At 45.7% G+C, this 24,764-nt stretch overlaps 1 protein-coding gene across 4 annotated transcripts in view; it reads right to left on the bottom strand.

Annotated features, from left to right (window-relative positions):
* Positions 1-24,764, bottom strand: part of LOC141259324 (probable cation-transporting ATPase 13A5) — a 749,831-nt gene that overhangs the window by 447,245 nt on the left and 277,822 nt on the right. The gene's annotated exons all lie outside the window — the stretch shown is intronic.

Raw genomic sequence — 24,764 nt, 5'->3', positions numbered from 1 at the left:
TGGAGACTAGTGTTGAGCGAATTTGATCGGCAAATGTTCGAAAGCTTCAAATTCGGCACGACTAGGGAACATTCGGATTCATTATCGCAAAGGCGAGCAAATTTTCTTAAAATCGGAAAAGTGCAATGAATATGCGTGGGACCGTGAATCCAGGCAACCACGGCATTTTTAACAGTTTTGTTAGCAAAGTGCAAGTGTATGATGAGCGGTGACATGTGCCAGGTGAGTGTGGGGGCTGTGGAGAGCTTAGAACCGGTCAGATCAGTGGCGCATTTTTTTTTTTTCCTGTGGGCTGTAACTTTAACTGAGGAAAGCGTGGCCAGCCAATCATAGCGCAGGAAGCATCTACACTGTCCAGACATAAGGGCTTCTGCAATTGGCTGCAGAAATTACATGTCTTCTCAATATAAAAAGCGGCCATGTTCTCTCAGCACTATTATATCCATGTCACTGCTGGAGACAGACGCAGCTCAGTGTTCTCCTGTGCAATGAGATATATTAGCTAGATAGCTTGTGTGGTAGTCAGATAGTGTAGATAATTCCTGGCTTGTGTACCTCTGCAATCGCTGATGCAGCACATTTTTGCTGTTCTTGTGCAAGTACTGAGATTCTGACAGAAGCGGAGGGCCCATGCCATACAATAGTGCTGAGCACCGCTGGTATAGAGTTCCATGTCTCAGTATACCTTGAATCTTTTTGGCACTTGCTAATGTGATCAAGCAAGCGCAGTGCACCTTTTAATTTAGTGGGGTTGAAATTGTGCTCTGTACAGTCTGCAGAGCTTCTTATTGCAGATCACAAAATCAGTTTTTTTTTCTGTTGCTATTGTGATATTGAAAGCTGTGTGCACTAAAGTTTTTTTTAGTGTCAGATACTATTTTAGTGGAGTTGAACTTCAGGTGGTTTCAGAGTAAAAAAATAATTTTTTTCTCTTGCTACGCCCTGTCCAAAAAATATTTTTTCCTGTGCCAAAAGTCATACAGTGCTATAAGCCAGCTACTACGTCAGTGGCAGTCAAATTCAGCTTGTCTGCACAGTCAAACCTATATATATTTTGGGTTGGCAGGCAGAGTCCACCAAAGGTTTTTTACTGTGGCAAAGTTGATCCAGTCTGCTAAGGGGCAGATCCTATTTTAGTGGTGTTGAACTTGTCCTGGTGTCACAGTAAAAAACAAAAAAACCTCTTACTAGGCCCAGTCCAAAAAATATTTTTTCCTGTGCCAAAAGTCATAAAGTGCTATAAGCCAGCTATTACGTCAGTGGTGTTCAATGTCAGCTGGATGCAGAGTAACCCAAAAATATTTTTTGCTCTGAGTAAAGTGATACAGCTGGCTAGATCTGAGTTTGAAATATTTTGTCGCAAATATTCTATGTCATACTGACCTCATCCACATTAAAAAAAAAATGTCTTCTGTTCCTAAAGTAATACAGCAGGGGCCATCTCAGTTTGAAACTGTTTGGAGAATATCTCGTAGGTTTTATGGGCCTCATGCACACTAACAAATTTCTTTTGTCTGGTAGTATCGTTATACGGCAGGCCATATCTTACCTTGTCATTTAGTGTCGCTGAAATTCAGGTGTGTGCTGAGCTATTGCACAGGAAAAAAACTTATTTTTCTTTAGTTAATTGCGTGCTCCTACCACTGCATTGAACCAACATGAGTGGGAAAAAGAGAGGGCGTGGTGGAATGGGGAATAGGCTTGGTGTTCAAGGAGTACGTGAGGCACGTGGCAATGTTAGTGAAAGCACTAGTGAACCAACATAAACAGGTCCTATCCAAAGACAACTGACAACTTATGTTAGTGGACGGCCTACTGCACTCATTTCCTTTGGCAGCCGCACAGCGATACACCTTGTTGATAAGGCCCAGAAAGAGCAAGTGTTCCAGTGGATGGCAAGCTCTGCTTCCAGTGCCCTCTCCTTTTCTTCCTCCACCTCAAAATCACACGCAGTACAGTCCACAGAGGTGGCACCCCAAATACCCATGCTTACCCCCGCATCACAACTGGCCAACTGCCCAACTGACTGTAGCGAACCACAGATGGGCGAGTCTGTAGAACTCTTCACCCATTCTACACCATGGGCATCAGAAGTAGTGTTGGGCCACCCCCGTAGTGTTCGAGTTCGGTTCGGTTCGTCGAACACCCGTGTGTTCGCCGAACTGTTCGTCGAACTGTTCGTCGAACACCTTCGAACACCGTTAAAACCAATGGCAGGCAAACAAAAACACATAGAAACACATAGAAAACACCTTCAAAGGTGTCCAAAAGCTGACAAACTGCTCAGAAGACATAACTAACACATGGAAAAGTGACAAGTACATATAGTCATGCGAAAATAAAAGAGGTGGAGGAGTAAAAGGAGGGGGAGACACAGATATAGGCATGTCATGCCCTTCTAAAATCCAAAAAGTGAGAAGCCGACACGGCCAGTCCGCTCCTGCCCGTGCCACCTCCGCGGTGAACCCTGACGGCCAGCCCCCCTCTCCCAATACTGGTGCCTGTCCGCTGGTGGGTCGAGCGAGCCCCCCTGTGGTGGAGGCAGCTCTAAGCTTTTTAATTTAAATTGTCTCTCTAATTTGAATGAATACACTTTAAATCCATTTACAAGGATCTATTGGAGGGCAAGTCTCATGCCAGCAGCCGCGGTAATTCCAGCTCCAGTAGCGTCCACTAAAGCTGCTGCAGTTAAAAAGCTTTTATAAGGATCGAGCTCGGCTGTCCACCGCAAGGCATCCTACTGCCAGTCCCAGCCCCTATGCCTTGGGGTGCCTCCTGATGCTCTTCACTAAGTATCCCATGGTCCCGAAGCATTTCCTTTGAAAAAATTAAGTGTCTAAACTACAGGTGGTGCAGCTTGCTTAACAGCCGGGATAATCCGCTTACTAGCAGACACTGCTACTAGGCACAAAGTATTTCCTGGGCTAGATGCAGTTAAAATTTGTAATTAGATACTCTCGTTGGATGCTGAGAAAGCATTCCATAGAGTCTCCTGGCACGCCATATATGATTCTCTTAAAAAGCTTGGGGTAGGGGTCTAGGGGACCCTTTTATAGCCAAAATCACGGCCCTGTATCGCAATACGTCACCTAGGCTGAAGATAAATGGAACTGTAGCACCCTGAGGGCTCGGTTGCTAAAGACGTATTGCACCTCACCCAGAGGTGTGATATCTCACTCTCAGGTAAGGATGGAGTGTGGATCAGGACCCGACACCTGCATGCATTACACCACATTGCCGTGGGGCAGGGCGACCAATATGCCCCTGAGATGGGCACGACAGTCCCTGTCCCTGGCTGGAGTGGGGGGAGGGAACACTGAGGAAGGGGAACCCTGTAGTGCAGGAGCAGGGAGGAAGCAGTTCCTGGGTGCATTGAGAAGGGAGTATAAAAGGTGGGCACCATCTTAGTTCAGTGCAGAGAAGTCTGAGCAGAAGTGGCAGGGAGCAGGGGCTCTGCATGAGCTCTGCTCCGGAGGCGGGCCTAGTAACAGAGGCCCAGGCCTGGAAGAGGGAGAAGGAAGGAAGAGGAGCGGAGAAGGCTCCAGGAACGAGGAATGAAGGGATCCCAGGGGTGCGGACGGGCGAGTCGCCACCGCACGCCCGAATCCACCTGCGTGGAGGGGTCAGGCCAAAGGGGGAGACCGGTCCCCGAACTAGTGGAGGCAGGAAACGACCCTCAGCTAGAAACCGGAGGCTCTGACATTTTATGTGGCGCAGCCCCTCGCTACACCCGCTAGGAAGGCACCACATAGGGTCAGGGAAACTGGCGCCAAGTTTACCAAGAGGAGGCCCGAGGCAGCCGGACAGAAGTGTTGGTAAGAAAGGCCAGACAAAGGACACACAAAGGGGGTCCTGTGAAGTGCTCCAAAGTTATCTGGGAGTTGTCTGAGCCCCTCACCTGGTGAGCACAGTACGACGTGGGCAGCCGTTACCTGCAGACGTGGTCTGGATAATAAGAACTGTGAGTAAAGGCCCTGAACTGCATCACTGACTCCGTGTCGTTACTGCTGCTGCCCTGCACCATCACCCCCATCCTCCGCATACACTGCCCTGAGGCTATACTCCTCCCGTGGGGAGTTATGCTATGCTCTGCTGCACCCACAACACCAGCCTCAGTGGTCTGCCCTGTAGCGGCGGTTCACTCTGACCGCAATCCACGGGTGGCGTAGTCGGACATTTAAACATGAAAACCACATAAATAGTTCCGCCACTGGTTTGACCGCCCTGAGCCACGGAACTGGGTCGCCGCCACGAAGACTACAACCACCAGCATCCACCAAAAAGGGTCCGGCTCCGGGTGTCCCAAGGCCCAGGGGGTGCGTCAGAACATTTTCATCACCTTTCACAATCACCAATGGGACAAGGCAGTGATGTCCTCTGTCCCCTCTCTTATACATCCTAGTGACGGAGCACCTGCTCTCATCAATTCGCCATAACCCCAATATTAGGTGGATTGAGGTGGGAGGCACCGAGTACAAGTGCTCTCTATTTGCTGATGATGTCCTAGTATATATCACTCAATCACATATATCAATCCATGCTGTTATGGCTGAAATAGATCACTTTGTTACATGGTAAAATTTTAAAATCAATGCAGCGAAGTCTGAGGCCCTCGATGTCTCCCTCCCCAAATCCATATAGGATTCCATCCAGTCCAACTTTCCATTTGCCTGGCCCTCACAGGGTATCAAATACTTAGGAATTCCTATTCATAGAGACCTCTCCCATCTATGTTATCTTAATTTTGGGCCCTTTATTGAACAACTCCATACAGACCACGGTTGGCAAGTTAGAACTGTAAGATTCACTACGTGAACCACTGGTGTTTTGTGGAAAAGCACATGTACACTGCGTTCCAAATTATTATACAAAAAGTGTTTAGGAGTGATAAGGGAAGAATTTGTTTGTTTGTCAGTTAAACTCATTGATGGTGATGTGTGTCAGGGCTCTTTATATCACTGTAAGCAATTGCAGACACCTGTGCTAATTAGTTTGGCAGGTGTGTCCAATGAAAGGCAAGACTACTTAAGAAGGCTCTCTCACATTATTAAGCAGCCTACATTTTCTGCCAAAATGGGAAAGAAAAAGGATGTGTCGGCTGCTGAGAAGCAACAAATTGTGGAGTGTTTAGGTCAAGGCATGACTACAATCAACATTGTGCGATGATCAGGATGAAGTGTCTTGGCAATCAAGAAGTATGTAGCTGATTCACAGTACACACGTGTGCGTGCTGATAAGGGCAAATTGAGGACTCTTTCCTACAGGCAATTACGTCAGGTTGAAAGAGCAGCGGCAAAAAAGCCTTCTCATAGCAGCAGACAAGTTTTTGAAGCTGCTTGTGCCTCCAACGTCCCCCGAACAACAAGATGCAGGGTCCTTCAGAGGTTTGCAGCTGTGCATGCGCCATCCTGTCGACCTCCTCTATCCACTTCACACAAGCAGAAACGGCTCCAGTGGGCCAAACATTACATGAAGACTGATTTCAAAACTGTTTTGTTCACGGATGAGTGCCGTGCAGCGCTCGATGGTCCAGATGGATGGAGTGGAGGATGGCTGGTTGATGGACACCCCACGCAAACACGGCTACAGCGCCAACAAGGAGGAGGTGGAGTAATGTTTTGGGCTGGAATCATGGGGAGAGAGATTGTCGGCCCCTTTAGGATCCCTGAAGGCGCTAAAGATGAACTCCATAATGTATGTGGATTTTCTCAAACAGCACTTCCTGCCATGGTTCAAGAAGAAGAACCGTGTATTTCACAGCAAGATCATTTTTCTGCATGATAATGCACCATCTCATGCTGCACATAAAACATCTGCATCTCTGGCTGATATGGGCATAAAAGGGGACAAACTTATGGTGTGACCCCCATGCTCCCCTGACCTCTACCCCATTCAGAACCTTTGGAGCATCATTAAAAGGAGTGTCTATGATGGCGGGAGGCAGTTCACATCTAAGCAACAGCTCTGGGAGGGTATTCTGTCCTCATGCAAAACAATTGAAGCAGAAACCATCCAAAACCTGACAAATTCAATGGACGAGAGAGTTCAGAAGCTCCTTTCGAACAAGGGGTCCTATGTGAAAATGTAACATCACCTAGAATAAAGTTTTGAGTTGAAAACTGTTTGATTTCAGTTTCTAACAACCTGCTAATGCTTATAATTTCAAAAATGACCATTTTTTTGGTCTTTATTAAAATGAAAAGGTTGATCGAAAAGTTTGGGGGATCTAAGAGTGTGGCAACCCAGTAGTCATGATTACTTCGAATTCTGACAATATGAGGGTCATGCTGCAGGTAGTGCAGCAAGAAGGCACTTATGTGCCTTGCGCATCTCGGAGCCCCAAAATTATTTTCCGGGCTAGATGCAGCTAAAAATTATTTTTAATTTTAAATCTGGTGAAGCTTTAGTATAGATGGCCTAATAGGATCAGTGCTGCACACTGCTACAAAGCCCAAATTATTTTCCAGTCAAGATACAGATAAACATGATTAGTAATTTGAAAGCTTAAAACGGTTGGTAGGGTGATTTTAACCAATCATCAAGCTTTTACTCTCCCCAGGATGACACAGGGGTAGAAAAGTCGTTTCGGATCCATGATTTGTTCATCTTTATGAACGTGAGTCTGTCTACATTATCAGTGGAGAGCCGCGTGCGCTTATCTGTCAGCACACCACCAGCAGCGCTGAACACACGTTCAGACAGAACGCTGGCTGCGGGGCATGACAAGATCTCCAAGGCGTAAGTGGCTAGCTCCGGCCATTTATCCAGATTGGAAGCCCAAAAAGAGCAAGGGTCCAGTGACACAGTCGTGGCTTCAATGTTTACTTGGAGATACTCCTGTACCATCGTCTCTAGGCGTTGACTATGTGTCAGACTTCTTGTCTCCTGTGGCCTTGCAAAGGATGGGCTAAAAAAGTGGTGAAATGATTCCGCAAAATTGATGTTACCAGCAGATACTGTGGTTCTGTCACGGTTTGAGTGCTGAACACTTGACGGTCCCACGGTTGGCAAGTTGGAACTGTGAGATTCACTACGTGCACCACTGGTATTTTGTGGAAAAGCACATGTAAGATTCTGCAACAGTCTCTGCTGATACTCCTGCATGCGTGCATCCCTTTCTATGGCAGGAATAATTTCTGCAAATTTACTTTTGTACCGGGGATCTAACAGTGTGGCAACCCAGTAGTCAGGATTATTTCTAATTCTCACAATTCGAGGGTCATGTTGCAGGTAGTGCAGCAAGAAGGCACTCATGTGTGTTGCGCATCCAGGAGCACCAAGTCCCTGTTGTGTTGGTGGCGAGGTAACAATCATGCTTCCTTCCTCTGTCCTCTCCCCCCAACCTCGCACAACAGAAATGTGATCAAGGTCTCCCTCATCTGATGAGTCTTCCATCAGTTCGTCCTCCACTTCTTCCTGGGCTCCTGCACCTTCCTCACTAGTTTGGCTGCTACCATGCGCCCTGGTAAAACCATCTCCCCCACCCTCACATGCCTGCCGCCTTGGTGCTGCCGACCGTCTGGACCTTGCAGATGTTAGCCCTTCCGCATACAACTCCTCCTCCTCTACTTCCTCCACCTCCTCTTGTGCCACCACCTGACTCCGAATTCTGTTTAACATGTGCTCCAGCATGTAAATCACCGGAATAGTCATGCTGATAATGGCATCGTCAGCACTAAACATCTTCGTCGCCATTTCAAAACTGTGCAGAAGGGTGCATAGGTCCTTGATCTGAGACCACTCCTCAAGCGTGATTTGCCCCACCTCTGAATCTCGTTGGCCCAGGCTATACGTCAGAACGTATTGCACCAGGGCTTGTCAGTGCTGCCACAGTCGCTGCAACATGTGCAGAGTTGAATTCCACCGGGTAGGCACATCGCATTTTAGCCGGTGAAGTGGCAGGCCCAACGACTTCTGTAGAGATGTAAGTCGCTGAGCTGCGGGATGCGAACGGCGGAAGTGAGCACACAGCGACCGTGCCCTCTGCAGAAGGCCATCTAGTCTGGGATAATGGGCTAAAAATTGCTGGACAACCAGGTTCAACACGTGAGCCATACAAGGCACGTGTGTGACATTGCCCCGGCGAAGGGCCGCACCTAGGTTTGCAGCATTGTCGCACACGGCCTTCCCTGGTTTCAGGTCCAGTGGAGACAACCATTCATGAAATTGGTTCTCCAGAGCTGACCACAACTCCTCAGCTGTGTGACTCACATTTCCCAGACATTTCAATGTAAAAACCGCCTGATGACGTTGAGCCCTACTGCCAGCATAGTAAGGAGGTGTGCAGGATCCCTTCTGCGCAGTTAGAAAGCTTGTGGCATGACCAGACAGGCTTTGGGTGCAGGTGGAAGACCGAGAGGAGGTTGAGGAGGCAGAAGCAGTGGTGGAACTTTGACATAAAGAGGATTGACGCACAACTCGTGGGGACGGCAAGACTTGGACAGCAGCCCCTTGTCCTGCTGTCACCATAGTTACCCAGTGCCCAGTCAGCGACATGTAACGCCCCTGTCCATGCCTACTCGTCCAAGTGTCTGTGGTGAAATGCACCCTGTCACACACAGAGTTTCTCAAAGAAGCGGTGATGTTGTGTGCGACATGCTGGTGGAGCGCAGGCACACCTTTCTTTGAGAAGTAGTGCCGACTGGGCATCTGGTACTGGGGCACTGCGACGGACATAAGGTTTCGAAAATCCTCTGTGTCCACCAGGCGGAAAGGCAGCATTTCTGTAGCCAAGAGCTTGCAGATGGTGAAATTCAACCTCTTAGCTTTCTCATGGCTAGGAGGAAATGGTCTTTTACTTGTCCACATCTGAGGGACCGAGGGCTGGCTATTGTGCTTAGACGGGGTTGATAAGGGTGTCCCCGGCAAACTGCCGGTCTGTGAGGAAGATGCAGGCGGACATGTTAGGTTGCCTTGATCCAAAGGTGGTGCTATCGATGTCGGACAGCGCTCAAGACCAGCTGGTGTTACCACCTCCAAAGAAAATGATGACCTGCCAATCACGCTGGCTGTTGCGGGTAAAGAGGTGGCAGGTCTGCGCCCCAAAACAGGTGTGACTGCTGTCCCCCCAGTCACAGAGGATGAAGAGGCCGCGGATGCACAAGATATGGCAGACGGTGGTGGGCCCGGCCGGCTAGACCGCATTGTAGCACACTGAGCTTCCCACTGCAACTTATGCTTCATGTCCATGTGCCGGTTCATGCATGAAGTACTCAAACTATGTATTTTTTGGCCTCTACTTAGCTTTTGCTGACAAATGTTACAGATAACACGAGTTGGGTCATCTTTATCGATCTGAAAAAATGCCCAGGCTATGCAAGGCTTAGCACCCATGCGACCTGAAGAGCCACCACGACTTGTGGTGAGAGGCAGAGTTTTGTTTGAGGATGCAGTTGTTGACGTGCTTCCAGTACTACGTCTCTGTCCAGGAAGGCGCAACCTGACCTCGTCGTCACTAGCATCTTCCTCCACCTCCTCTGCTGACCTCATCTCTTGGCTGACTGTGGGTTGACAGTAAGTGGGATCTCCGACCTCATCATCATCACCCTGTGCGTTATCACACCCGTCGTCCTCAGAGCCAACCTGTTCCTGCCCTGACAAAAAACTAAAGTTGTCGCTCCAATCAGGTATTTGAGTCTTATCATCGTCTTCCTCATTGTCTCCACCAACAGGAGTTACAGTTTGGGAATGAGGGTCTACATTATGGTCAGAACCTTCTGCGTCTGGTCCTGGATCCGACTCATAAAGATTCTGGGCATCAGTGCAGATCATTTCCTCGTCTGGATTCACAGAAGCGCTGGAGTCGACCTCTGATTCCCAGGCTATAGTATGAGTAAACAACTCTGCAGACTCAACCATCTGTTCTACCTCATACTCAGACGGGCAGCTGGAGATTTGGGAGCTGTGAGGAAGCAAGTGCGATTTGGGTGACACCTTTGAGGACTGGAGTATTTGTGATGTTGAAGTTGATGTGGAGGAGAGCCCACTTAAAGGAGCACTTGATATCCGTTGAAGCACCTGCTGTTTTTGTGCCTCATCTGGAATTTGTAGCGATTGGTGTGGCCGTAAGAAAGGGATCTTATCACATTGTCCGCTAAAAGAAGTAGACATTTTAGTTTGGCTGGAAGATGGTCTTTCTTCTGCACCTACCCCACGGACACAACCTTTTTTCCCCTTCCCAACACGCCTATTCCCCTTTCCACTAGCAGCAGGCCTTTTTCCACTCATTTTGGTGGTTAACTAATTCACAACTCTGGAGTTGTTTGCACAAAAAAACAATGGATGGTAACCGAGCAGAGCTGAGTGGCCAAACTGTGGTATTAGGCCAAAACTATTGGCTGGGTTAGATGCAGAAAAAAAATATTTTTAATTTGCAACCTGATGGAGGTCAGTATAGATGGACTAATAGACCAAGTCCCACACACCGCTAGAAGCCCAAATATTTTTTCAGAGCTAGATGCAGAAATTTTTTTTATTCAATTTGCAACCTGATGGAGGTCAGTATAGATGGACTAATAGACCAAGTCCCACACACTGCTAGAAGCCCAAATATTTTTTCAGAGCTAGATGCAGAAAAAAATTATTTTTAATTTGCAACCTGATGGAGGTCAGTATAGATGGACTAATAGACCAAGTCCCACACACTGCTAGAAGCCCAAATATTTTTTCAGAGCTAGATGCAGAAAAAAATTATTTTTAATTTGCAACCTGATGGAGGTCAGTATAGATGGACTAATAGAACAAGTCCCACACGCTGCTAGAAGCCCAAATATTTTTTCAGAGATAAATGAAGAAAAAAATTATTTTTAATTTGCAACCTGATGGAGGTCAGTATAGATGGACTAATAGACCAAGTCCCACACACTGCTAGAAGCCCAAATATTTTTTCAGAGCTAGATGCAGAAAAAAAATATTTTTAATTTGCAACCTGATGGAGGTCAGTATAGATGGACTAATAGACCAAGTCCCACACACCGCTAGAAGCCCAAATATTTTTTCAGAGCTAGATGCAGAAAAAAATTATATTCAATTTGCAACCTGCTGGAGGTCAGTATAGAAGGACTAATAGAACAAGTCCCACACACTGCTAGAAGCCCAAATATTTTTTCAGAGCTAAATGAAGAAAAAAATTATTTTTAATTTGCAACCTGATGGAGGTCAGTATAGATGGACTAATAGACCAAGTCCCACACACCGCTAGAAGCCCAAATATTTTTTCAGAGCTAGATGCAGAAAATTTTTTTATTCAATTTGCAACCTGATGGAGGTCAGTATAGATGGACTAATAGACCAAGTCCCACACACTGCTAGAAGCCCAAATATTTTTTCAGAGCTAGATGCAGAAAAAAATTATTTTTAATTTGCAACCTGATGGAGGTCAGTATAGATGGACTAATAGACCAAGTCCCACACACTGCTAGAAGCCCAAATATTTTTTCAGAGCTAGATGCAGAAAAAAATTATATTCAGTGTGCAACCTGATGGAGGTCAGTATAGATGGACTAATAGAATGATGCTATGCCCAAAAGATTTTACTTCACTAGGTGCAGTAAAAAAATTGGTATTCTATACACAGGTGGTATATCTTGCAACACAGATAGGCTACTCCACTGACTAACACACTCTGCAATAGGCCAAAAAGGATTAGCTTTGCTAGATTCAGCCAAATGCTGTGAAAAAAACTTGCACAGCACTGGCACAGACCTGCCTGGCAAAAACTGATAGGAACTGATGTAACCTAGTCCTGAAAAGGACTCCAATTACAATTAGTCTTTACTCCCACAATCTATCTATTTAAGAGCACAGACCTGCCTGATAAAAGTCGTAGGAAATGCTGTAACCTAGTCCTTAAAAGGACTGCAATCACAACTATTCCCTACTCCCAAGCTATCTGTATATTTGTGCGAAAATTGGCTTGAAATTAACAAGGTATAGCACACACAGCAACAGCGGTGCCGTCTAACACGCAGCTGCAGCAGTGAGAAAATGGTGGCGACGGGGAAAATGGCTTGGTCTTATAGGGCAAGGACATGTGACATACACTGCCAATCACACATGCCCTTGCTTGTGTGAAAAAAAGCACTTCGCTCCGTGTGTGCGCTGCTGATAGGCTGACAGATTGCACCTCCCCACTGCAAATGCGGGAAAGAGAAAAAAAAATGGAGATCTTCATTGTTCCTGCAGAGATCCATCCCCTGCCCCTCCCCCCGCCCCGCTGTACACTCAAACTGCGTATTAACATTAATTTTCATCATTACTGAGAAAAAATCCAGTTATGATTTTGGTGCACGAACAGTTATCGAACATAACCTCGAACAGCCGAATTTTTCTCAAATTGTTCGTGTTCGCCGACCGGCTCGAACACCGCCCAAAACAGCTCGAATTTGAGATTGGCGAACAGTTCGAGTAGAACAACGCTCATCTCTAATCAGAAGTGAACTCCAAACAGTCACAGAGTCAAGGGGAGAAAAGCATCTGCACCGATGCCCAAATTTTTTTTAGGTTGGATTCGGGGCAGGACGAAGTAGGGTCTGAGCAGGTTCCTGACCCTCGTCACCATACGTTAACTGCAGGGGAGGGAGGTGATCCTGATGAGAATCGATGCGGACTGTACTGTACTGTGCTGTCAGGGCAACAAGAGGAGAGGGGTCAATCTGAGGGTGAGGAATGGGATAACACATTGGATGATGACGAGGTTGAAGATCCTACTTGGTGTGAACTTAGAGTCACGCAGCCGAGTAGCTCATCTGCAGAGGAGGAGACGAGGAGTTTACATTTCGCCCTACGGCGCACACACAGAGTGATGCAAGCACAAGGAGCACTGCATCCTTAGCCACAACCATGGCAGCAGGGGTTGCCTAGCATGGGCATTTTTTGTCACTGCAAAGGATGAGCCAACTCACGTTATCTGCAAACTTTGCGATAAAAAACTCAATAGAGGGAAAAACTGCAATAATTTGACTACTACATGCATGAAGGTTTACATGCTCAAACAACATTCTTTACGCTGGGAATCTTACCACGCTGAAATGCGGACCAGCGCACCTCAGCAACCATCGGCTGCCCCCTCAAATGCATCTGCTGCTTCTTCCTCCTCCTCTGTTACTGTGCCAAGTATTGTCACGCAGGTCTCCCATCGCAGAAACTCCGGTTCTTTACCCGCTCCAGTCGGGCTGAGTGACAGCCCGTCAGCTGTAACGAAAGCGGACACGCCTGATGCTTTTGTTTCACCGAGCACAACGCATGTTTCTCAATCCACCGTAACATCTGCATCTCACTTATGCTCCACCAGTTTTTCCAGTTCGCCATACTCAGTCATCTCTCTACACTTTAGCCAGCCCTCAATCCAGCTGATGTGGTCATGTAAAAGATTGTTTCATCCTACACATGACAAAGCTATGAGGTTGAACTCCACCATCTCCAATCTGTTGGACACGGAAATGGTGGTCTTAGGCCCTATTTTTTTAAATGTAAACACTTCCGATTGAGTCTGCATCTCCTGGGTTGGCTGTAGTGGGACAGGTATGGGTCTGCGTTAAACTACTTGTAGTCTGATGACAGTGATGCCACTTCTGTGGTGTTAGGCCCTCATTTAAGGCAATGTGAACACTCCTGGTTAGGTCTCCATCTCCTGGGTTTGCTGTACTGGAAGAGGTATGGGTCTTATTTACACTATTTCTACAGTAATGAAATTGATGCCACTTGGCTGGCATCTGCCACAATTTTTTTTAAATGTGGGGAATCCTGATTGGGTCTCCATCTATTGGGTTGGCTTTAGTGGAAACCTCCTGTTCTGCAGTCTAAGTTGTGTAAGGTTGCGTACCGTCGGGCCACTATGTGGCCTTTCCAAATCAAGTTCTATCAGTTTAATTAAACACAGCTGGACTCCAATGAAGGACTAGAACCATCTCAAGGAGGATCACAAGGAAATGGACAGCATGTGACTTAAATATGAGTGTCTGAGCAAAGAGTCTGAATACCCAGTTTTTCTTTCTTTATAAATTTGCAAACATTTCTACATTTCTGTTTTTTTCAGTCAAGATAGGGTGCAGTGTACTTTAATGAGAAAAAAAAAAAAACTTTTTAGAATTTACCAAATGGCTGCAATGAAACAAAGAGTGAAAAATTTAAAGGGGTCTGAATACTTTCCGTATCCACTGTATGCTTCATTACACAGGAGCACACTCAGCAGCATCTGTCTCCAGCAGTGACATGGATAAAATGGCACTGAGGGAACATGGCCGCTTTTTATATAGACAGGACATGTGATTTGAGCAGCCAATGGCAGAAGCCCTTGTGTCTGGACAGTGTGGATGCTTCCTGTGTTGTGATTGGCTAGCCACGTTTTCCTCACTCAAGTTACAGGGAAAAAAAAAAATTACAAATGCGTCACTGATCTAACCGGTTCTCAGCTATCACCAGCCCCCCCACTCATCTTCCATGTCCTCCTCCTCATAATACACAAGCACTATGCTAGCAAAACTGTTAAAAATGCTGTAGTTGCCCCGCATCACAATCCCGAACTTATTCGCCAAATGATGCAGATTTTCGCCAATTTTAAGTAAAAATGCTTTAACTGAGCACTGAGCATTTCAGTAGACAGAGAAGCAGGATGGTGACTCTAATTATAGCGGCATCGCCGCTCACCATCTTGGTGGAGTCCTCAAAGTTTTGATGGACGGCATAGATGACATCCATGCCCACTCATCAGCTCTTATGTGTGGAGACAGACCTGAATGACGATGGACATGTTGAAGCTGGTGCTCAACAACTGCCCTCTGCTGCTCATAAATCCTTCCCAACATCTGCAACTTTAATTTCCAACATGAGGTGACATCGCACAACAGTCAGTGAGCTGGAAGCTGCAAACGCTGCTGGAGTGGCTGAAGCTAAAGCTGACTTTTTTAAATGAGCACACATGCGTTGTACTTTCACAAGCAGCTGTGGCTGATCTGGGTAGGTTTTGAAAAAACGCTGAACCACTAAGTTGAGCACATTTAGTGCTCTCGCATTTTTAATGTATACCCCTGTATGGAGAACGATAACAGCACCGAAGAATTAAAAGATGAAATATAGCTTGCTTTACAGTATATACCATGGTACTAAGAAAACCAATTTCGATTATATCTTGTGTACCCCTATGACAAAAATATCTGCATCAAAGAACACAGCATATGGAGACCCAATCAGGATTCTCCTCATTTCCAAAAATTAATGGCAGACACCAGCACAGTGGAATCAATTTCACTACAGTAGAAATAGTGTAATTAGAACCAACAACTCTTCCAGTAAAGCCAATGGAGTAGATAGAGACTCATTCAGAAGTGCTTACATTTTCCTAAATTAGGGCCTAACACCACCAAAGTGGCATCAATTTCACCAGAGAAATAGTTTAATGGAGACCGAAACCTCTTCCACTACAGCCAAACCCAATAGATGGAGACCCAATCAAGATTCTCCACATTTCCAAAAATTAGTGGCAGACACCAGCAAAATTGTATCAATTTCGCTACAGTAGAAAAAGTGTAATTAGGAACAACACCTCTTCCAGTACAACCAACCCAGTAGATGGGTACACAATCAGGACTATTCACATTTAAAAAAATTATTGCCTAAGTCCAACATTTCCGTAGCCTACAGATTGGAGATGGTGGAGTTCAATCTCTTAGCTTTGTCATGTGTAGAAGTAAAAAATCATTTATGCGACCACAACTGTGGTACTGAGGGCTGGCTGCAGTGTTGAGAGAGAGTGGAGTATGGTGAAACGGACAAACTGCTAGACCATGAGTGAGGTGCAGGCAGAGATGTTACAGTGGATTGAGAAACATGTGGTGTGCTCAGTGAAACAAACACAGCAGGCATTTCCACTTTTTTTTACAGCTGACGGGCTCTCACTCAGACTGACTGGAGTGGTTATACAACCATAGGTTTTGTGATCGGAGACCTGCGTGACAATACTTGGCACGGTAACAGAGGAGGAGGAGGAAGAAGCAGCAGATGCGTGTGATGGGGCGGCTGATGTTTGTTTATTTAAACCAATTTTGAGTTTATCATGTTTGTGTACCCCTTTGTGGAGAACAATATCTGCACCAAATAATTAATTTCACTAGAGTAGAACTATTCTAATGGATAAAGACCAAAGCCTCTTCCACTACAGCCAACGCAGGAGATGTAGACCTAACCAGAAGTGTTCACATTTTCCTAAATTAGGGCATAACACCAACAAAGTAGCATCAATTTCACTAGAAGTAGTATAATGGGTATTGACAACTCTCCCACTACAGCCAACCCAACAGATGGAGACCCAATCACGATTCTCCACATTTCCAAAAATTAGTGGCAGACAGCAGCAAAGTTGCATCAACTTCACTACAGTAGAAATTGTATAATTAGGCACCAAAACCTCTTCCACTACAGCCAACCCAGTAGATGGAGACTCAATCAGGAGCTCACCATCCTCTCCAGTCGCTCATCACATGTCAGACTTATACTCTGTTGTGCAGGTGCACGACCTGGTCTAAAAAATGTGTGAAAGGACTCACAGGAATCTATTTTTTTACTCTGAAAATAGCTGAAGTTCACCGCCACTAAAATAGTAGGTGGCTTTTAGCAGAGTGTATCACGTTAGCGACACAAAAAAATCTTTTGTGGACTCTGCCAAGCAAGACAAAAAATATATATTTTACTCTGAAAACAGCTGAAGTTCACCACCACTAAAATAGCGGAGTCTATCACGTTTGTGACACAAAAAATCTTTTGTGGACTCTGCCTGCCAACAGAAAAAAATATATTTGTTTTACTGTGCATACAGGTGAATTTCACCCACCAAAAAAAATGACAAACTGGGCTAACACAGCTTGCACTATCACATTAGCAAATGAAAAAAAAAGGTTTTTGCGCTCTGTCCTGGGAGGCACTGCAGAGTTTGCTGAATTTCAACCACACAAAATCAAAAAGTGGCCTACAAGGGCTTGAATGCTTTATCACATTAGCAAATGCAAAAATAGTTTGAAGGTATACTCGTGCATACAGCACAATACAACCAGTGCACTGTTCTATGGCATGGCATGGGCCCTGCAGCTTTTGTCTGAATGTCAGTAATTGCACAAGAAAAAAAAATGTGCTGCAAGGTCGATTGAACAGGTACACAGCAGAGGACTTATCTACACTATCTGACTTCCAAACAAGCGCCCATCTATTTAGCTAATATGTTTCATTACACAGGAGCACACTCAGCAGCGTCTGTCTCCAGCAGTGACATGGATAAAATGGTGCTGAGGGAACATGGCCGCTTTTTATATAGAGATGACATGTGATTTGAGCAACCAATGGCAGAAGGCCTTGCGTCTGGACAGTTTGGATGCTTCCTGTGTTGTGATTGGCTAGCCACGTTTTCCTCACTCAAGTTACAGGGGAAAAAAAAAATTACAAACGCGCCGCTGATCTGACCTGTTCTGAGCTATCACCAGCCCCCCACTCATCTACCATGCCCCCCTGCTCATCATACACAAGCACTATGCTAGAAAAACTGTTAAAAATTCTGTAGTTGCCCCGCAATCACGTTCCTGCACTTATTCGCCGAACTATGCAGATTTTCGCCAATTTTAAGTAAAAATGCTCGCCTTTCTGATCACGAATTTGAATGTGCCACATTCATGTCAAAATAAAGTTTGGAGATCAGATTTCGAACATATTCGCTTATCACTAGTAGCGATGACATCGGACGCCGACCCCGGGGCTTCCAGTATCTGAGTGGCCAATGCGAGTGCAGCTCATAACCACTGTCCCCGTCATTGTTGAGTCAAAATATAAAAAGCCAGTGTCTCTACCTCAAACTTAGCAAACTTACCCCCCCGGAAGAAGCTAAGAGAAAAATATGTGTTAAAATGCTAATTCCTCTGCAGGTTTTGCCCTCCTATTATTATCTTCTCTTTTGTCTTTGGTATTTTTACTAGTGATGAGCGAATGTGCTCGCCACTACTTGGTACTCGACCGAGCATCACGGTGCTCTACATGCTCGGCGAGGATTTTTCGGGCTGCTCGGGCGGGAGCTTGGGTCCCTGCTCTGCTCATTTGGCACTCTTTATAGAGCCAATGAACATGCAGGGATTGCTTGCCACACACTGTAATGCCATAGCCATGTTGATTGTGGGCATTACAGTGATTGGCTGGCCGCACAGCGTCATCAGGTCTATACAAGACCTGGCGCAGCTATGCTCGTCACAGTCTAGCCCTGAAACAGGCAGAGTAGGGAGAGCTGCTGATAAGTCAGGGAGATATTTGCTGGTTTATAGTTAGTATAGGTATTCCACAACATATATATGTATATACATATATATATATATATATATATATCCATCTGAACTAACAGTCATTCCGAGGACTAATCCAGCTGTATATATTCAGTGATGATAGCAGGAGTTAGGCAGACAGGCAGTGTATGTGACAGACTGCAGTGCATGATACAGCACAAAAGGGTCCACTGCACATTCTGTCTGCTGCTGCTGTGACAGATATTTGTAGACATAGCCCCAGATATCAGGGGCCAGGGCTAATTTTTTTTTTTTTTATAATATCCTGGTTATTTGCTTAAAAAGCAAGGCAGGCAGGGTATGTTACAGATTGCATTGCATGATACAGCACAAAAGGGTCCATTATACATTCTGACTGATCCTGCTATTTCAGATATTTGTAGACATAGCCCCAGGTATCAGGGGCCAGGGCTAATTTTTTTTTATCTCAATCCTGATTATATGCTTATAAAGCAATCCAGAGAACACAATTTTTCTGCTTCATTTGCTTGTTAGCACTGCAGAATACAGCCAGATCTTTTCCATATTACAGTGAAAAAAATCCAGAAATTTGAAGTGAATGCAAAAAATATTGGCCTCCATTTCCATTTTGTTGCAGTGTGTCAGTGAAGTTATTCACACGAGGTCACTGTGAAGAATAGTATTAGTAAACTACAGGCCCGCTATTTAAAACCGTGGTTCTCTGTCAGACGTATCACATACAACTGCATTCCAAAATCAGCCATCTCTGGCTTCCATTTCCATTTGTTTGCAGTGTGTCGGTGAAGCTATTCACACGAGGTCACTGTGAAGAATTGTATTAGTAAACTATGGGCCCGCTATTTAAAACTATGGTTCTCTTTCAGACGTATCACATATAACTGCGTTCCAAAATCAGCCATTTCTGCTTCTATTTCCATTTTGTTGCAGTGTGTCGGTGAAGCTATTCACAAGAGGTCGCTGTGAAGAAAAGTATTAGTAAACTACAGGCCTGCTATTTAACACCATGGTTCTCTGTCAGACGGATCATATATAACTGCGTTCCAAAATCAGTCATTTCTGGCTTCCATTTCTATTTTGTTGCAGTGTGTCGGTGAAGCTATTCACACGAAGTCGCAGTGAAGAATTGAATTAGTTAACTACAGACCCGCTATTTAAAACCATGGTTCTCTGTCAGACGTATTACATATAACTGCATTCCAAATTTATTCATTTCTGGCCTCCATTTACATTTTGTTGCAGTGTTTTGGTCAAGCTATTCACACAAGGTCACTGTGAAGAATAGCATTAGGAAACTACAGGCCTGCTATTTAAAACCGTGGTTCTCTGTCAGACGTATCACATATAACTGCGTTCCAAAATCAGCCATTTCTAGTGAACTTGGAAAATATTGTGCTCCATTTAAAATGGGCAAGATGCGTGGCAAGGGACGGGGAAGTGGACGTGATGGTGATGGTGCATGCAGTGGCCGAGGCCGTGGCCATGGGCAAGCTGAATTTGTGCCAAAGCAAACACCCACATCTTGTCGCTCGACCTTCCTGTCCCAATCACTAGAGGACCGCAGAACACCACTATTGAACACAGAGCAGTGTCAAAAGGTTGGTAGTTGGATAGCCAATAATGCTTCCAGTCACTTTGCCACCACCATCATCTCCACCCTGTCTTCAAGACGGTCAAGTCTCAGTAGCCGTGAGTCTGGGCAGCATATTCCTCACCCTGACACTCCTTCCTCCCACCAAGTTGAGTTTCCGGAGACAACTGATCCCACACTTGGACACTCAGAAGAGCTGTTCACATTTCCATTTATAGATTCGGGCCTCTTACTCGGCTAGCTTCAAGAGGGTGAAGAGGAGAACAAGGGTAGCAATGCCCAAATATTTGAGCAAACACAGTCACACAAAGACAATGGTGGGAACATTTAATTACTGTCGCAAGAGGTGGATGATGATGATGAGACACAATTTCCAGAAAGCCAGGAGGAGGACCAGGGTGTGGAAGTGGAAAACGAGGTGGTCGATGACATAGTAACTGACCCAACCTGGCAGAGAGGACAGCAGCACACAGGGGGAGGCATAGAACCACAACAAGCAGGAAGAAGCAGTGTGTTGGACACAGATACAAGGCGGGAAAGGATTCCCTGTAACGCCAACATGACAGAAGTTGCCAGTACAACTGTTAGGTCTTCCCGAGTCTGTTTGTTTTTTTAAAGACTCTGTAGATAACCCCAAAAAGGCCATTTGCACCACCTGCCAGGCCAGCATCAGCAGGGGTAACAAAACTAGCAGCCTGACCACCACCAGCATGATCAGGCACATGGCAGCAAAGCACCCAACTAAGTGGGCCAAACCTCAGGGTCCAGAATCAGTGTCTGCGGGTGACAACACTGCTTTTTCCGCTGTTGTGCGTGTATGCCAATCCCCTGTCCATGGCGCATGCGAAGTTGCCTCCTGCCCTGGACCTGTCATTGCACACTCTCAACTGGCACCATCTGCAAGCACGTCCACGTCCTTTTCCCAGCGCAGCGTTCAGTTGTCCCTACCTGAGTCCTTGGAATGCAAGCGCAAATCCGTAGCCAATGGCCCACAGGCCACACTACTAAATTCACTCATTTCGTGAAATCTTGCAGTCAAAATGTTGCTTTTTAGGCTTGTGGAGATGAAAGCTTTTCGCAACGTGATGGTGGCTGCCGTCCTTCGGTGCTCGGTCCCTAGCCGCCACTATTTCTCCTGGTGTGTCGTCCCGGCATTTCAAAAGCACGTGTCCCACAACATTAGCCGAGCCCTCAACAATGCAGTTACTGGGAAAGTCCACCTAACCACGTGAACAAGTGCTTGTGGGCAGGGACAGTACATCTTGCTGACGGCACACTGGGTTAATATAGTGGAAGCCAGGACCCAGTCGGACCTTGTGACAGAACACGTCCTCTTGACGCCAAGGATTGCGGGCCCATGGTCAATCAGGGTTGCCCTCACATTCTACAGCTGCTGCACCTCCTCCTCCGCTTCAGCCTCCATCTCCAAAATGACCACATCAGTCACAAGCTGGAAGCACTGCAACACCGCCTCGGCCAAGAAGCAACAGGCTGTGCTGAAGCTAATATGCACAGGTGACAAACCACAAAATGCTGAAGAGTTATGGACAGCTCTGAAAGAGGAGGCAGATTTGTCACTGACATCACTGACCCTGCAGCCAGGCATAGTCGTGTTTAAACATTGCCGGAACCTGGTGGCGGCTCAGAAGCAAGGCAAGCTCACACACGGACACGTACATGTACCATACCTGGCCCATGTGCTTAACCTCGTGGTTCAGCGATTTCTCAAAATCTACCCAGATCTGCGGGATCTGGTTGTCAAAGTACGCCGTGTGTGTGTCCATTTTAGAAAGTCAGCTACAGCTTCCGCTGCCCTTGCTGTGCTTCAGCGGTATTTGCAGCTTCCAGCTCACTGACTGGTGTGCAATGTCCCCACGCATTGGAACTCTACATTGCATATGTTGGAAAGGATTTGTGAGCAGAAGAGGGCTGTTGTTGACTACCAGTAACAACAAGACGGTATGCACAACTGTCATACTGTCTGTTCAGTATGGATGGCCTGAAGACAGGGAGGAGGAGGAGAAGCATCATGAGGATTAGAGCATGGTCAGGACACGGAATTCTTGCCTGTTAGCAGTCTGGCACGCATGGCTGAATTTATGTTACGCTGCCTTTCCCGTGACACTCGCGTTGTCCAAATTGAGGGTGACAGTCATTACTGGTTGATGACACTTCTAGACCCAGGCCAGAAGGAAAACTTTCTGTCTCTTATTCTCTTGTCGGACAGACCTAATAAATGGGGCAGTACGAGAAGGCGCTTTTTGCGGAATTATTAAAAATATTCCAATATGAAAACGCTGGCGGCAGAGGTCACAGTTCGTTTGACAACCAAGGCATACAGGCGAGAGAGACACAAATGCAATGCAGCAGAGGCAGGGAAACACTGTCAAAGTTTTGGGACAGTTTTCTGAGACCCTCCCATCACACAGGCCCTGTGGCGCGGAGTACTCTCACAAGGAGGGAAAAGTTTCAGAAGATGCTGAGAGAGTACCTTCCCGACCATACCAACGTCCTCCGTGATTCTTCTGTTCCTTTTAATTATTGGATATCCAACCAGGACACGTGGCATGAACTGGCTGTCTACGCCTTGGAGGTCCTGGCCTGCCCTGTTGCTAGCGTTTTGTCAGAGCGGGTTTTTAGTGCCGCTGGTAGAATTATAACCGATAGGCGCATCCGCCTCTCAACTGAAAATGCTGACAGGCTGACTCTTATGAAAATGAACAATGGCTGGATTGGGCCAGACTTTGCAACACCACCGAAAGATAGCGGCGTAACATAAACTCAAATACTGTCTTCAAACCCAGAAATGGGTATACACTTCATGATTTTGTCTATTTGCTCTTGTCCTCCTCCTTCTCCTCATCCTCAACCTCCACCACCATATCACCACCATATCTACCATATCACCATATCTACGTCTCTTGCAAGGGACATTTGGAGTGCCTTCAAATTTTTGGCAGCCGTTGCATTCACTGCATAGGCAAAAAGTAGGGGAGACCCACTTCCTAATAATGGGAACATTGTTTTCAGGAAGCCCTCCGACCTCTACGTTTCTGGCAAGGGGCATTGGAGCTCCTCCAAATTTTTTACATCTGTTGCATTCAAAGCATAGGCAAACAGCATGGGAGACCACTTCCTAATAATGGGAACACTTTTTTCTGGAGGCCCTCCTCTACGTCTCTTGCAAGGGGCATTGGAGTGCCTCCAAATTTTTGCCAGCTGTTGCACTCACTGCATATGCATGAATAGTATGGGAGACCCACTTCTATCTAGCGGGAACATGTCATTACAGTAACCACCTCTATGTGTATTTAACTTGCTATTGGGATTTTTCCAAAATTTGGCAGCCGTTGTAGTCACTGCATACCATATAACTGTATAGCAGACCATCTCCTTCTAATGGGAACATGTCGTTACTGTGGCCCAACTCTATGTGTCTTTAAATTTTTATTGTCATTTTTCCTAAATTTTGGCAGCAGTTGTACTCACTGCATAACCTATAACTGTATAGCAGACCCGCTCCTTTCTAATGGAAACATGATGTACTCCTTTCTGAGGCCCACCTCTATATGTCTTTAAATTGTTATTGTTTTTTTTCCAAAATTTTGGCAGCCCTTGCAGTCACAGCATGGGCATTACCAATATAGGAGACCTAGTCCTTTATAATGGGAACATTTTTTTTACTGAGGCCCTCCTCTTTGTCTCTTCAAAGGGGTATTGGGGTGCGTCCAAATTTTTGGCATCCCTTGCAATCACTGCATACGCAATAACAGCATAGGAGACCCACTCTTTAATAATGGGAACAACAAAGCTTTAAGAATAGTAAGGGCCGCCTGATTGCCGTATAAAAATAGGCTTTGTGACTTTCAGAGTCCCTCCTTCATAAATGAAACAGGATGTGTCTGATGATGTCTCACACACCATATGGCAAGATAAGGTAGTAAAATGTTAAAATGACATTTACTCGTGAATGCATTTGTCATGGTTGAAAGCAATGCAAAAGTGCAAAAACGCATCAAAAATGCTACGTGTGAACATAGCTCAAGGTGAGGAGGGGCATTTTTGTTTTTGGTTATTTATTTTACCTTATATACAAGTCATTACCCTGGAAAGAATGTTCCTTAACATTTTTCCCAGGAAAATCCATTTTGGTTTACTTTTTGTATGTTTTATTGTGAGTCGGTAAAAGTGGCGTAATACGTCTGACAACATTGTTGACAGCAGTGACCTGGGAGTCAGAAATGCTTCTAGGGGTCTTCCCCATGCTGTTCCCATGCCATGTGAGCACTGTTCCCATCGATTTGGGCAATTTTTAGGCCGACCGTCGGGGGGTAGAGGCCGCCAGAAAAATGCTCGAGTTTAGAATAGACTTATGTTGGGCTCATTACTCGGACCGAGCACTCGAGCATTCCAATTTGCTCGACTCGAACAACGAGTACCTGAGCATTTTAGTGCTCTCTCATCACTACTCCCAAATAGAAGTTGATCTCCTTCATTTCCACGTTTTACTCTGTCTGTGCACCATATGGGATACATATGTGATTCCGTCCTTGTTTGCCCACATTTATGTGTGGTCATGAAAGGCACTGAAAATCAGTGTAGCACAGCACAACCTAATAAAAATTCGGCAGCAGGTTTAAGTGGCATAAATGAAAGACATTACACATGTAAGACACCAAGTACATATCTCATTCTACAATAAATGTACTTGTGCTCTTTATAGACTTTGGTACAATATAACCTAAGTAAACTGTATTGGGACTTTGTATTGTCACTGTTGGGGACAGTATACAATGCCCTTTATTTTTTTGGTATAATCTTCCTAATATATCTCTACTACTTTGGACTATATCATTACCCCAACTCCCCCCCCCCCCTCTTCT

This window comes from Phyllobates terribilis, unplaced genomic scaffold (genome assembly GCF_046119375.1).
Source record: "Phyllobates terribilis strain yellow unplaced genomic scaffold, ASM4611937v1 Scaffold_3__8_contigs__length_932513732, whole genome shotgun sequence".
Taxonomy (NCBI): Eukaryota; Metazoa; Chordata; class Amphibia; order Anura; family Dendrobatidae; genus Phyllobates; species Phyllobates terribilis.
Note: the sequence above shows the minus strand (reverse complement) of the source record. Positions and strands in the feature narration are given on the sequence as shown.